Here is a 12411-nt window from a genome sequence, read left to right on the forward strand (position 1 = left end):
ATTTAGACATCGCAACTTTAATGTGTTCTTCTTCCATCTCTTGGGCCAGTAATAGTTTATAAAATTTAGCTATTTTTTTAGGTTTGTTCGACAAAAGAATGTCATCTAGTTCAGTTTTACCAATGTCCAAACCCGGATTAGTTTTATCTATACAAAATCTTTCTTTTATTTGTCTATAGGTGAACCAGCCTATGTTCAACCCTTCTTTAGTTAGTGTTTCCAGAGTTTTCAAGCTTATATTGTTTGTTGATTTATCTGTTGTCAAAAGGTGGTGGTAATTAGCCCAACCTTTTGGTATGAGATCATAATTTAAATGGAATGCTTCAATAATTGAAACCCAAAGAGGGATTTTAGGAAATAGTCTAGGTTTGAGTTTTTGCCAAGTTGTTATTAAGGCTTTTCTTATACAATGATTTTTAAAGTCCTGATTTGCTTTTAATTTCTCATAAAAAAGATAAGCGTGCCAGCCGAAGACATTGTTGTATCCTTCCAATTGTAATAGAGGCTTATTATCAAGTGTACACCAGTCCCTTAGCCATTCTAAACAGCACGCGTAGAAATAGAGTTTTAGATTGGGAATTGCCAGGCCTCCATTCTCACCGCTATACTGCATTTCTTTAAATCTAACTCTTGCCTTTTTCCCTCCCCAGATAAATTTAGATAGGTCCTTATGCCAGATTTTAAAAGGTTTTTCGTTGGTTAGAATAGGGATGTTTTGAAACAGATAAAGAATATGAGGTAGAATATTCATTTTTATTGTGGCCATTCTATTCATCCATGAGAGGCCTATTTTATCCCATTTATCCATATCTTTTTTAATGCTTTTCCAGGTACTTTCGTAATTGTTTTGGAAAAGATCTCTATTGTTAGATGTGATTACAATGCCTAGATATTTAATTTAATAATATTTCAGTCTGATTGATAGAAACATAACACTGGACTACATAACCCATTAGTTTGTTGCAGCACATCTCTTTTTACCCTCTTGTTTCTTAACTAATGTGTTTCTGTCCTCCTAAAATTGGCCTGATTTACAATGCATGCAATTTTTTCTAGTGTTGATTACTTTGTACTTAATAACTGGCAGCTGAGAATGGGAACTTATTTCAAATGCAAAATAATGAGCTTGAAGTGTACTTCCTTTGGAATTAAATTTTTGATGACCCATTTTCTCACACGAAAATCATTATTATTATTATTATTATTAAACTTTATTTCTAGAGCGCTGTAGTTATACACATGTGATGCTTCAGCCATCAAGGGATGAATGAGCAGGTGTCAAACTTCTCCTTTAAACCAGACTGGCAGCATTGGCCATGTGGTTCAAGTGACATCTCATTTAGACTGTGTGGCATTGCCTTTGAAAAGGATTCAAAGTATGAGCTGGTCCAGAATTGTGCAGCCAGACCATTAACTGGTAGTGGTTCTTTGGGGCTTGTGATTCTATTGTTAAAATCGCTTCACTGGTTATTGGTCTCTTTTCAGGTACAGTTCAAATTTCTGGCTGTGGTGACCTTGTCTATAACTTGGGACAAGGTTATTTGAAAGACTGCATTCTCTTTTACAGTCAGCCCTCCTTATTCACGGATTTTTTTATCCAAGGATTTAGGCATCCATGGCTTGAAAATACTTGAAAAATACACTAATTCCCATAGACAAACCTTGTAACAAAGGATGTAAAGGATGTAAAGGATGAAGACAAGGAAATGATGACAAAGAACTTGCAAAGTTTTGGCAGGCATAACTCTTTGACTGATTGGTTGGATGGGGAGGATGCTACAGTAGTATTTTTTGGACTGGATCAAGCCCCTTTGGGCTGGGATTGGTATGTGACTGCTGGTTTAGCATATGGGCTTGGCGATCCTGGCCCAGCATTAATGGACTGCATTGTCCAGACAGGAACAAGGGCCTTTTGACCCATGCGTACAGGCCCTCAGTTAACTCAGCTGGGGGGAAGAAGAGAGGAGGGCCAGAATGTTGTCCTTCCCTGTTGTCTCAGACAAAAGCAAACTATTTCAGCTTTTTCTAGCTTGCATTAATAACTTCTGCCATTTTAGATCACACTCTGATGTTGCTTGCCTACATGTGTCCAGTTTTCATCTGTGAAATGTTGGAGGCATGCACTTCTGATAGTGAGACAAAACTAGGATGGAAACTGTCAAGGTTTTAGACTGTACCTTTTGACTGTATCCTTAAGAAAATCTGAAACATCTTACTACCTTACTGAGAACTTGTGATTCCAACATAACTAGCCACAAATACATAGCATGCTACTAATAACTAGCCCTTTTCCTCCCTTCTTCGCATAAGATCACTGCATCCCCACTGCACAAGCTCTTTGCAATATTCATTCTTGGAGCAAAGTTTTGAAAATGTGAGCAGGCTAGGGAAAGCACACACACCTGAGAAAGATATACCAAAGAAGAGCAAAACAAACCAGGTGACTAAGATGAGAAAATACTGGTGGCTTATAGGATTAAATTTGACCAATCTCATTTCACACTGGAGAGCTGAATTTCCTAAGCAGAAAAGCAAAGGAAGGCAAAGATATGATTGATCTCAATGGCACCAGGAAGGTGACAAAAGTACTTGTGAATATTTTTGTAATGTTGTTGGAACTGAATTATACAGAAGAAACACCTCCAGAATCATTGCGTGATGGAATGCAAGAGGGAATGGGATGACATGAAACAGATGTGCTTACTAAGAGCAGCAATAGGCGTTACCAAAAGCACACGAACCATTGATGGGAGGGAGGGAATCTTTTGCTCTGGTGCAAACTATCACTGAAAAGTGTGTCAATCAAGTAGGCAAGCATCTGAGACCTGATGCTCCAACCTGCTTGTTTTTCTGATGTCCTTGTAGGCCAGTGCTCTTAGCTGGACATTTGGAGAAATGACAAGGAGCCAGGAGAAATTACAGGGTTTGCTAGGCAACCACACAGTATTTGGCAACTCTTCAGTCATCTTCTTGCAGACTGATTTTTTTAAAATCCCTATAGTAGTAAACAGTTTGGTTTGAGGAAGAAGTCTGGAGTGTGCTGCTGTTCTGACATTCACCACAATCACCTTAGCTGCTGCTTTTGCTCAGCCACACATGCCCTGGCTTTCATCTGTGAAATGTTGGAGACTATGCACTTGTGATCCCCTTCCCTATCACCATTCCCTTCTCCTTTTGTGTCATGTAATTTTAGATTATAAGCCAGAGGGCAGAGAACCATCTAATTAAAAATAATAATTGTAAGCTGCTCTGATAGCCTTTAGGGCTGAAGAACAGGGTAGAAATACCATAATGAATGAATGAATGAATGATACAATACAAGGGATCGGAATTATAAAGCCAGTATGCAGCCATGTGGGGGAGAGTGTTCTGTGCAACTTTTGGTTCATTCTGGATCTCTAGGAATCCTTTCCTACCAATCGTGACTTTTTTTAAATGGCCAAAAATGCCTTGGGGAACACAATGTTACATACTTTTTTTGTCTTTCTCCAGGGGAAAAAAACCTGTCCAAAAGGAAGTGGAACTTCACTTCCAGACTGCAGGACATGGTGGAGGCCTGGTGCATGCAGGTATCAGAGTTATACTTGCCTAGCCTGACTAAAGACAAACTATAGACACACTCAGTCTGGTCTTTGTTTGCGTGGAAGGTAGTTAGCAATTAGGTGTATCATTATAATCAGTGTAAAGTAGCTATTTATACATAGGAACATGATACTTAGTGATTGGTGGCAGTAGATTGCATTCAGTTGAAAAGATGAGCAGAAAAGCACCTTCAGTTTGAAGGAGAGAAATATTTATATAAACATCAATGCATCTTGTATATTTGCTGTCACTGTCTTTATTCAGTGGGTGCACTTTATGGGTTATTGAAAAGCCAAATAGAATGGTTATTTCCATTTTTGAATATGAGGATTTATAATCCACTAAGGATGCAGAGATTTTCTATTTTGAATTTTAAAGTTTCTTCATTATATCAACATGAGGGCAATTTGGAGGATGGCTAATACAAACTGATACTGGGATGTAACAGTGACATTTACTGCAGTAATAGTGCTATAGAGAGACCAGGGTAATAAATACCTTCAAATGTCATTTGCTTTGGCTTCTAGAATAAACAACTATTTCAAATGTCTATACTTTCATTTTTGCTCTGTTTATGGTTGCTTGCTACTAGTTCCCTATCTGCAGTCTTGATCACATCTAACCATAGGGATGGATGTCTATATAGTGGCCTCTTGGCATCCATTGCAGTTTGGTTCCAGCAGTCCCTGTAGATACCAAAATCCATGGATGCTCACGTCCCATTGATTATTGTACAATGGCTAAGTAAAATGGTATTTCTCATATAAAATGGCAAAATCAAGGTTTGCTTTTTGGAATATATATATGTTTAATGTTTTCAAACTCTGAATGGTTGACTCAGTCGATGAAGAATCCATAGATACGGAGGGCCAACTGTAGTCACTTTTCACATGATATTTTGAACGTGGCTATGGATCCTAAGTATGAAATATGTGAATCATGCATCCACTCTGAATGGCGAAACTGAGATAGCCAATTTTCTTAAGCAAAGCTAAGCAATGACCAGAAAACAACCAATCTTCTATTTCCATTTGTTTAAGAGCTAATAGAGGACAATGTTGAGATCACTGGGAAAAATCGAAACAGATTCTAATTCTAATCCCTGCTCAGCAACAAACCAGAGTGGGTCAATAGCTCTCTGCTGACTGAACCCTCCTTGCTGGGAGGTTGTGATGGGGGGATACCTATAAGCCATCCTGAGATCCATAGATATAAATCTGATAACAAATTAAGAAAGCATTTTGTCAGGAACAGGAGGACAATTTAATCATAGGATCGCTGCTTACAACTGATTCAAAACACATCTATTTCATGTTTGGGTTGATGCACATATAGTACATAGTACATTCTTTATTATGGTCAAAGACCAGCATCAAGATGCACATATAAAGTATCACATTTCTACTCAATGAGATGGAAACTGTTTTTAAAATTTAAATGAAATTTTAAAAATTAAAAAGTTGTTGAGAGGAGAGTTTCTGCTCTTTCATCCCTTCTACCCTCCTGGCAGTGTTTTGTACCTCCATGGTGGATTTCCCCTGCAGATTACTCAGTAACTCTCCACTGGCAACCACAATGAACAAATTATTTCAAAGCCCTGATTGAAGAACACCAGCTGATCAGGATAATAAAGCCCCAGCACTGTTGGTCTCTGCTCTCTCATGGACTCATCTGCTTAAAATGATACTAGAAATGGTCAAAGCGCAGCCAGCTTCAGAGCTTAATGAGAGAAACAAAGATGACTTTCTTTCTCTTTTCATTATTATTCCCAGTCCACACACACCCATTACTTTATTCAAGTCTTGCAAAATGAGATAACCAAGACATTTTTGAAATCCTTGCTATGCTGCTTAAATTATTTTTACATATCCCTGATTCATCACCAATAAATATGACATACCACTGTGCCATATATTGTAAAGATAACAAACAAAAACAGTCACTAAATGACAGCTTGAAACAATGGTCAATGAAGTAAAGGGTTCACAAAGCCTGATGACTCAGTGCTCCTGATATAACATTCTTTGTGACAATCCCCTGTAGTCTCTCTTTGGCTTTACTTCGCGAACAAAGAGTCAGGAAGGACTCATCCCGCGCTTTGTACAAGCGCGTTGGTGACTAAAAAGGCCAATACAGGACAAACAGGTCCAGTTGCAGAAAGCACAGTGGAAAGTCTCCTTGGGTGATGTTTCCGGGTTGTGGTTCTTTCTGCGTTGTCGTTTCTCTTCGAGACTCGTTCGGCGTGAGCTTTCAAAAAAGGCTGCAGCATCATGGCTCCTGATGCGAGGCCAGGGCGGACCATTGTTGGTGATCAATTTGGCTGAACCTGAGATGTTGTTTCAGGGAGTCCTTGTATCTCTTCTTTGGGGTGCCCCTCTTACGCTGATCTGTGGCGAGTTCACCGTAGAATACTATTTTTGGTAGGTGATGGTCCTTCATCCTAGAAACGTGTCCTGCCCAGCGCAGCTGCGTCCTCAATAGCATGGCCTCAATGCTGGTGATCCCTGCTTGCTCAAGGACAGCAACATTTGTCACATAGTCAGTCCAGTGTATATTTAGAATTGTGCATAAACAGCACTGATGAAAGCGTTCGAGGAGTCATAGGTGTTGGCGATAGGTGGCCCATGTTTCAGGCCCATAAAGGAGAATAGACAGTACAATGGCTCTATACACACTGATTTTTGTGCTTCGCCTCAAGTGTTTGTTACTCCAGACTCTTTTGTGAAGCCTTCCGAATGCACTATATGCCTTTGCCAGTCTGTGATCGATCTCTTTATCAATCTTGGCATCTGAGGAGATGATGCTTCCCAGGTAGGTGACCTGCTGGACGGACTTAAGCACAGATTTGCCTACATTGATCCCCTGTAGTGATCACATATCTAACTGTGGCTTGTAGTGAACTGTCTCTTGTTCCTGCAGTATTACTGCCACCATAATCACTACTGCATATACTTCCACTAAGTCTCTTAAAGCTGTTCTTTTTTAGTTTGAGAGGACTAATACTGCTATACCACTAGTTTCAGATCAAGGAACATAACTGTACTGCTTTATTCCACCTTGGTTATGTCAGATTGTCAAGGGTTAAAGTCAGCACACTGGGAAATACTTAGATGTGTGTGTGTGTGGCTGACAATGAGCATCAAGCCTGGGAAGGACAGGGCTGATCAAGCACAGCTGATGCTCATAACCTCAAGGACACTTTGGTGCTTGTGTGCACTTGTACCTGAATGATGAAACATCTGACTGGATTGCACAGGAACTCACTGAGTTTGGGAGACCAAACTCAGGGGCTTCCAGTAATTGCTTGTGGGTTGTAGTAGGAGTTTGGTATTCGTTTGTGATCTGTATTATAGCACTGTAAATAAAGCACTTTGGGAGACTTGGCTTGTCTGGTCGTTTATCAGCTGAAGCCTGGCATTGGTTGCTGTGTGTCCCCGGAGGTTCCTGCATTTCTTCAGTTCCTGGAAGACACCCAGTTGCTTTTATCTCTACTGGGAATTGGAACCACGTTTCTGAATTTGCCAGCTTACTCTGCCATACAGCCAACATTGGCTACAGGGCTCAAATGAGTTGCTGACAGGTTAGACTGCCCCTGGAATAGTCTGTCCAGTTCGCCACACCATAGGTAGCCTTTAAGAAGACAAGTTGGAACATTTTCAGAGAAGGGCTACCAAAATGTCTTGTGCTGAATAAAACTGAAGATGTTATATGGACATAATTTCACACTACTCCCCATAAATACTTACAATATGTCTTGCATCCCTATATAAGCATGTCTGATTTTAGGATCTTTGGAAGAAGGGTTTCTTTTGGTCCTACAACCATCACAGGTGGCACTTGATAAGACCCAAGAGAGTGCCTTCATGGTGGAACATCTTGTCATTGGCGGCTTGCTTGGTTACCTCCCTGTCTTTTTTCCCTAGAAGGCCTAAAAGTATATATACTTTTACTGCTCTTTGTTTTTTATTTGGGTATGCAGAAGGGATATTTAACAGGATGTGTTGGTCTTTTATCCTTATGTTGTTAACACATTTTATTTTAATTAATTTAAAATAATATTATTTAATTGTATTTTGCTTTTCAATGTAAGCTGTAAGCTGCCTTGGGTCCCCTATAAGGAAAAATATAGGATATACATGAAATAAATAAATATATAAATAAAAATTTTTCTGCCTTCTACCAGTTAAACTGGAACAGAAACCAAACAAATGGAATTATATTCAGCTAGGTTTTCCGCACGTCATATTTCATTTTAAAAATAGTGCAGCACTGATTATTAGGCAAAGAGGCTTGTTCTCATGAACAGTTTCTTTCTTTGTTTGCTGGATGTATATCCCAATTTTCTCCCCAAATGGGAAGTTAACATTCTTGCTGCAAAAGATTAACAGCTTGCTATTTGAGCTCCTCAAGAACACAGTGACTTGTTCAGCTCAAATTTGTCAATTTAGCCTCAAACATCTCCTCTTGTGACCTCTAGCTAGAGTGGTTCAGGCATGGCCATCTGACCAACAGCATCCTCAGCAATGACTAATACAAAAAATAATTTTGTTGTCCAGATATCACAATCACAGTGGTAACAAAATGGAGGATTGAAATGGCAGAATGACTTGTCCAATCTGACAGAAACACGCTGTACATTATGAAATACAAAGACTAGCAGTTGAAAGGTTCTTATTGAATGCACTAAAAACACAGATGGTTATCATTATCTGAAAGTTGAGTTACAGTGGTCAAGCATTAAGAATAGCCATCAAACTGAATATGTGTAGTGCCTGATAGATAGTTCACTTTCCTCCAAGTCATTGAAGTTAGTAGTTCACAGGGTGCATGTAAAGTCAAACAAGGGTTGTTAATAACATCACTGCAGCAACTCAATGATATGTATGCTTGATGAACTCTATTTGAAAGCAACAATTACAGAGATTAGTGTACTTACTGTCAATGATTTCCTATGAGTTGTAGAGACAGCTCTTGGCATGGTGACTTCTGAGTGTTTAAATTATTTGCTTCAATCTGTGCTTAGCTTACAGCCTAGAAAACTGGGTGTTGGTTTTTTTTTAATATCACAAAGTCCATTCTGATAAAAGCAACATTTGCTTCCTACTCAAGCTACTGTGTAGGCACTAATCTGTTTTTTGTTTGTTTGTTTCAGCTATCCAGATAACAAATTAAGATGACCTTTAAATTAAAATCACCCCATGGTGCAAAAGCATTGCATAGAACTGTTTGTGACTACACACCAAAGGAAAGCACAGCATTTATTGCTGCCTTCCTATATAGTAAATGAAGGGTAAGGTTTTGTATCAGCCAAATGTTTATAAGCATATGTTGTGGACGACAGGTTGTGGATGTGTTGCAGGATTTTTGCAAATTTGCTCAAGAACTTTGAAAAGCAACAAAAATATATGAACCCATTTAATGGTTTTTCCTTACACTCCAAGGCCTGACTACTCTTTGCCACTAAGGGGTTATCTGCACAGGTCAAACAGCCTTGTTTCCCTCCAGCTTCGGGTTGTCTAGTTTAGACAACACAGGACAGAATACCCATGGCAGAATTGGGCCCAATCCTGTCTGTGCAGACACAGATCTAGAGGATGTGATCTGACCTCAGGGTGAAGAGACTTTAGCCCAGGGTAAAATAGCCAAGGTTTTCTGCATAGTTTTTAAGAAACTCCATGGCAAAACTGGGCTGTTCAGACAGCTCCTTACCTTTCTGGCATGTCATACATCTGAGAAGCCCCCCAACCAGTTGCATGTGGGTGCAGCCAGGCACCCTGTTTGTGCATTAAGTGGGATGACTGGGGCCTTCTCAGATGGATAGTATGCCAGAAAGATAAGGAGCACTTCTGGGTCGGTGTGGGTATACGTATATGAACAGGACTAACTCACGCTATCCTGTTCCATCTGCTCAGGCCCTAATACAAATGGATCCGGGTCAGATGGGTGGAATTTGAATGGTGATTTGTATATAAATGAGCCTGTTTGGGAAAGCGCTATTGGTTCATTTGGTCCTGCTCAGACCCTCTCTCTTATTTTAGGATTCTCTTGACTAATGTCTGTGTCTCTGTGTGTGTGCCTTCAAGTCGTGTGTTGGCTTATGGCAACCCCATGAACTTCATAGGGTTTTTTTAGGCAAGGGATGCTCAGAGGTGATTTTCCCAGTTCCTTCTTCTGAAATATAGTCTACAGCACCTGGTATTTGTTGGCTGTCTCCCATCCAAGTACTACCCAGGGCTGATCCTGCTTAGCATCCAAGAACTTTTATCACACGGGAATTTTAAGCCCCCATAAAAATTGGAAAACGCCATTGGCAATACCTGTCGCACAACACCATTGCCATCTCATCGCTGCCTTGTCCTTGAAGCATTGTTAGAGTGTACCTTGGCACTGACAAGCAAAACCCAAATAAGCTCTCAATCATGCTGGTATAGTGTTAGTCCTCAGCTGAGATAAGTTACTCCTGTGGCAGTTTGTGGATTGGGCAGTCACATATTGTCAGTGTTTCCACCTCTCCCCATTCCTCGCTATTCCCGAATAGTCTGTTTTTAAAAACCTTTCATTTTTTTACAATTATTTTTAGTATATGACATTACTATAACTCTGGAATTGTTTAAAAAAATTAAAATCACGCACACAGCCACCCCCACCCCTAAAAGGCATGCTGAGTAGGGCATAAAGTAGGAAGGTGGGGTTAAGAACAAAGACAAACAGCCCAGTCATGCTACTGAAGAAAGGTCCACTGACTGTGGGCCTTTTGACATAACACTAAGGGCATCATGAATTATGAAAGTGGCAGTCTAGAGACAATTAGAGGCTCACAGTCACCCACTACTAGTATACAGGGATACTTTGGTAAATGAAGTAGATGTGTTCCTAGCATTACTTTTTAATAGAAAATTTAGTACCAGAGGCAACAAGAAGACGAATTCAACATGTACTAATCACTCATAAATCATAATTCCTACATATCACTGAATGTAAAGTAATACAGTAGTTGTGACATAAACAATGCCTCTTTTGTATATTGCTCTCATTGCAGAGATATTCAGAGAAGACTCTTTTATGTCTCCATCCTTTCAAGTATGCTAACAGGCTATAGATATGGAATAGGGAACGGCAGAGTGTGAACCCTCGTTAGATTATAATTCCTAATGTTCCTCAATACCATAGCCATGCCGGCTAGAAATGATGGGAATTTTAGGTTGGAGGAGTATACTTTGTCCCCCTAATATAGCGCCTACTTAGTTCTACAATCAGTTTCGGAAAGCCCTCCCCAGGAAAACTGCCTTGTTCTTTTTCCAAACTAGCTTTTAAATGGTAGGTGAAAGCTGAAATAAACTGAATTATCTTTGAATTGTTCTTTTTAGTCAAGGTCTTTTGTCTCTTATTCTTTGCCCTTTTAAAACACCTTTGTATGACTTTCCTTTGCATTTTATTAAATACAGCTCAGAGAGCTTTGCTATGAAATGATATATACAAACAAGTAAAACCCGGTGAATGATGAATCATTCAGCAATAAAGGGAACGCCACACAACTCCAGCATACAGTGGGATCCAGAGTTGTTTCTGTGCTACTATCTTAAGTAGCTACCTTAAGAAGCTTTCATAACATATAGTAATTCACCCTTCATTGTTTCCTCTTTTCATTTGAATCATTTTTCATGTTTCAATAAGAAAACAAAACTGATGAGTACTTAGCACTCTCTAGCAGATGAATGGATCTGTTACCTTCAAAACTTTTTCAAGGTTAATTTGATTAAAGAGCATCCTCTTGGCATTTGAAGATTATACATTTTGAAGAAACCAGTTACATGGTCAGTAGCATCTCTTGTTACGCTGTTCAGTAGCTTCTCAGACGAATACAAGGTTGAGAACAAAGAATAAGCTGGCCCATCAAAGGTATGAGGTTGAAGCAGCCTGCAAGTCACACAAACCAAAATACTCCCACCTGTTTCTAAAAAAAACAATTGTTTTCTCTTCTGGTTGTTAGCTCCACTGGGGCATTCTGCTGCTCTGTGCAGCCTTTGAAAGAATTAGCACTGTTGCCACATAAAAGGCATCTCAGCTGATTGAGTACTGATGCTGATTATAGGCCAAACAAAGTCAGCCACTTTGGACAACACGATAAGTCACAGATCCACAGGAAGCCTGGCTTATCAGTTACGAACAAAGTGCTGGTAACATACTGCCTGACTGCTCATGTTTGTAATGGAGTGGCTGAATACAGAGCTTTGTCATTTATGTCATTTGAACTGGACCAGAACATTAACATGGCTGCTGTTTAAAACAGCACATCCAGGTAAGAACTGGGTGCATGAGCACATGGCAGTTTTTGACCCTTTCCTGTGGTCCTGATGAATGTCACCCATACCCCCAAACTACTATTTGCATTGGGTTGTCCATGTGGCAACCATGGGAGATGTTATTGTCTCAAGAACACAGTGGCTACAGAATTACATCTTCCACTTACTATTACCTGGGACCATCAGGATAAAGAGTAGAACAAATAAGCCTCTCTTACAATGGCATGTTACAGACCGCCCGTTTGGGGCGGCCTGTCAGCGGCCCTTTCCCCGCTGTATCGGGGCCTCAGCTGCCACAACAGCAGCCTCCGAGGCCCCAATCCGCCACTTTCCAGGCCGCAGGGAAGCGGCAAAAGGCTGCTTCCCCGCGGCCTGGAAAGGGGTGTCCTTGGGGCTTCATGCCCCAAGGACACCCGCTCGGCCCCTTTCTCCCTTGCGTCCCTGGTGCAACCGTCTAAAGGCTGCACCAGGGACACAAACCTCAGAAGATGCTCCGTTTTGGAGCTCCTTCTCGTGCCGCGGAAAG

This window comes from Sceloporus occidentalis, unplaced genomic scaffold (assembly GCF_023333645.1).
Source record: "Sceloporus occidentalis isolate IW3139 unplaced genomic scaffold, rSceOcc1.0.p SCAF_3, whole genome shotgun sequence".
In the NCBI taxonomy this organism is placed as follows: domain Eukaryota; kingdom Metazoa; phylum Chordata; class Lepidosauria; order Squamata; family Phrynosomatidae; genus Sceloporus; species Sceloporus occidentalis.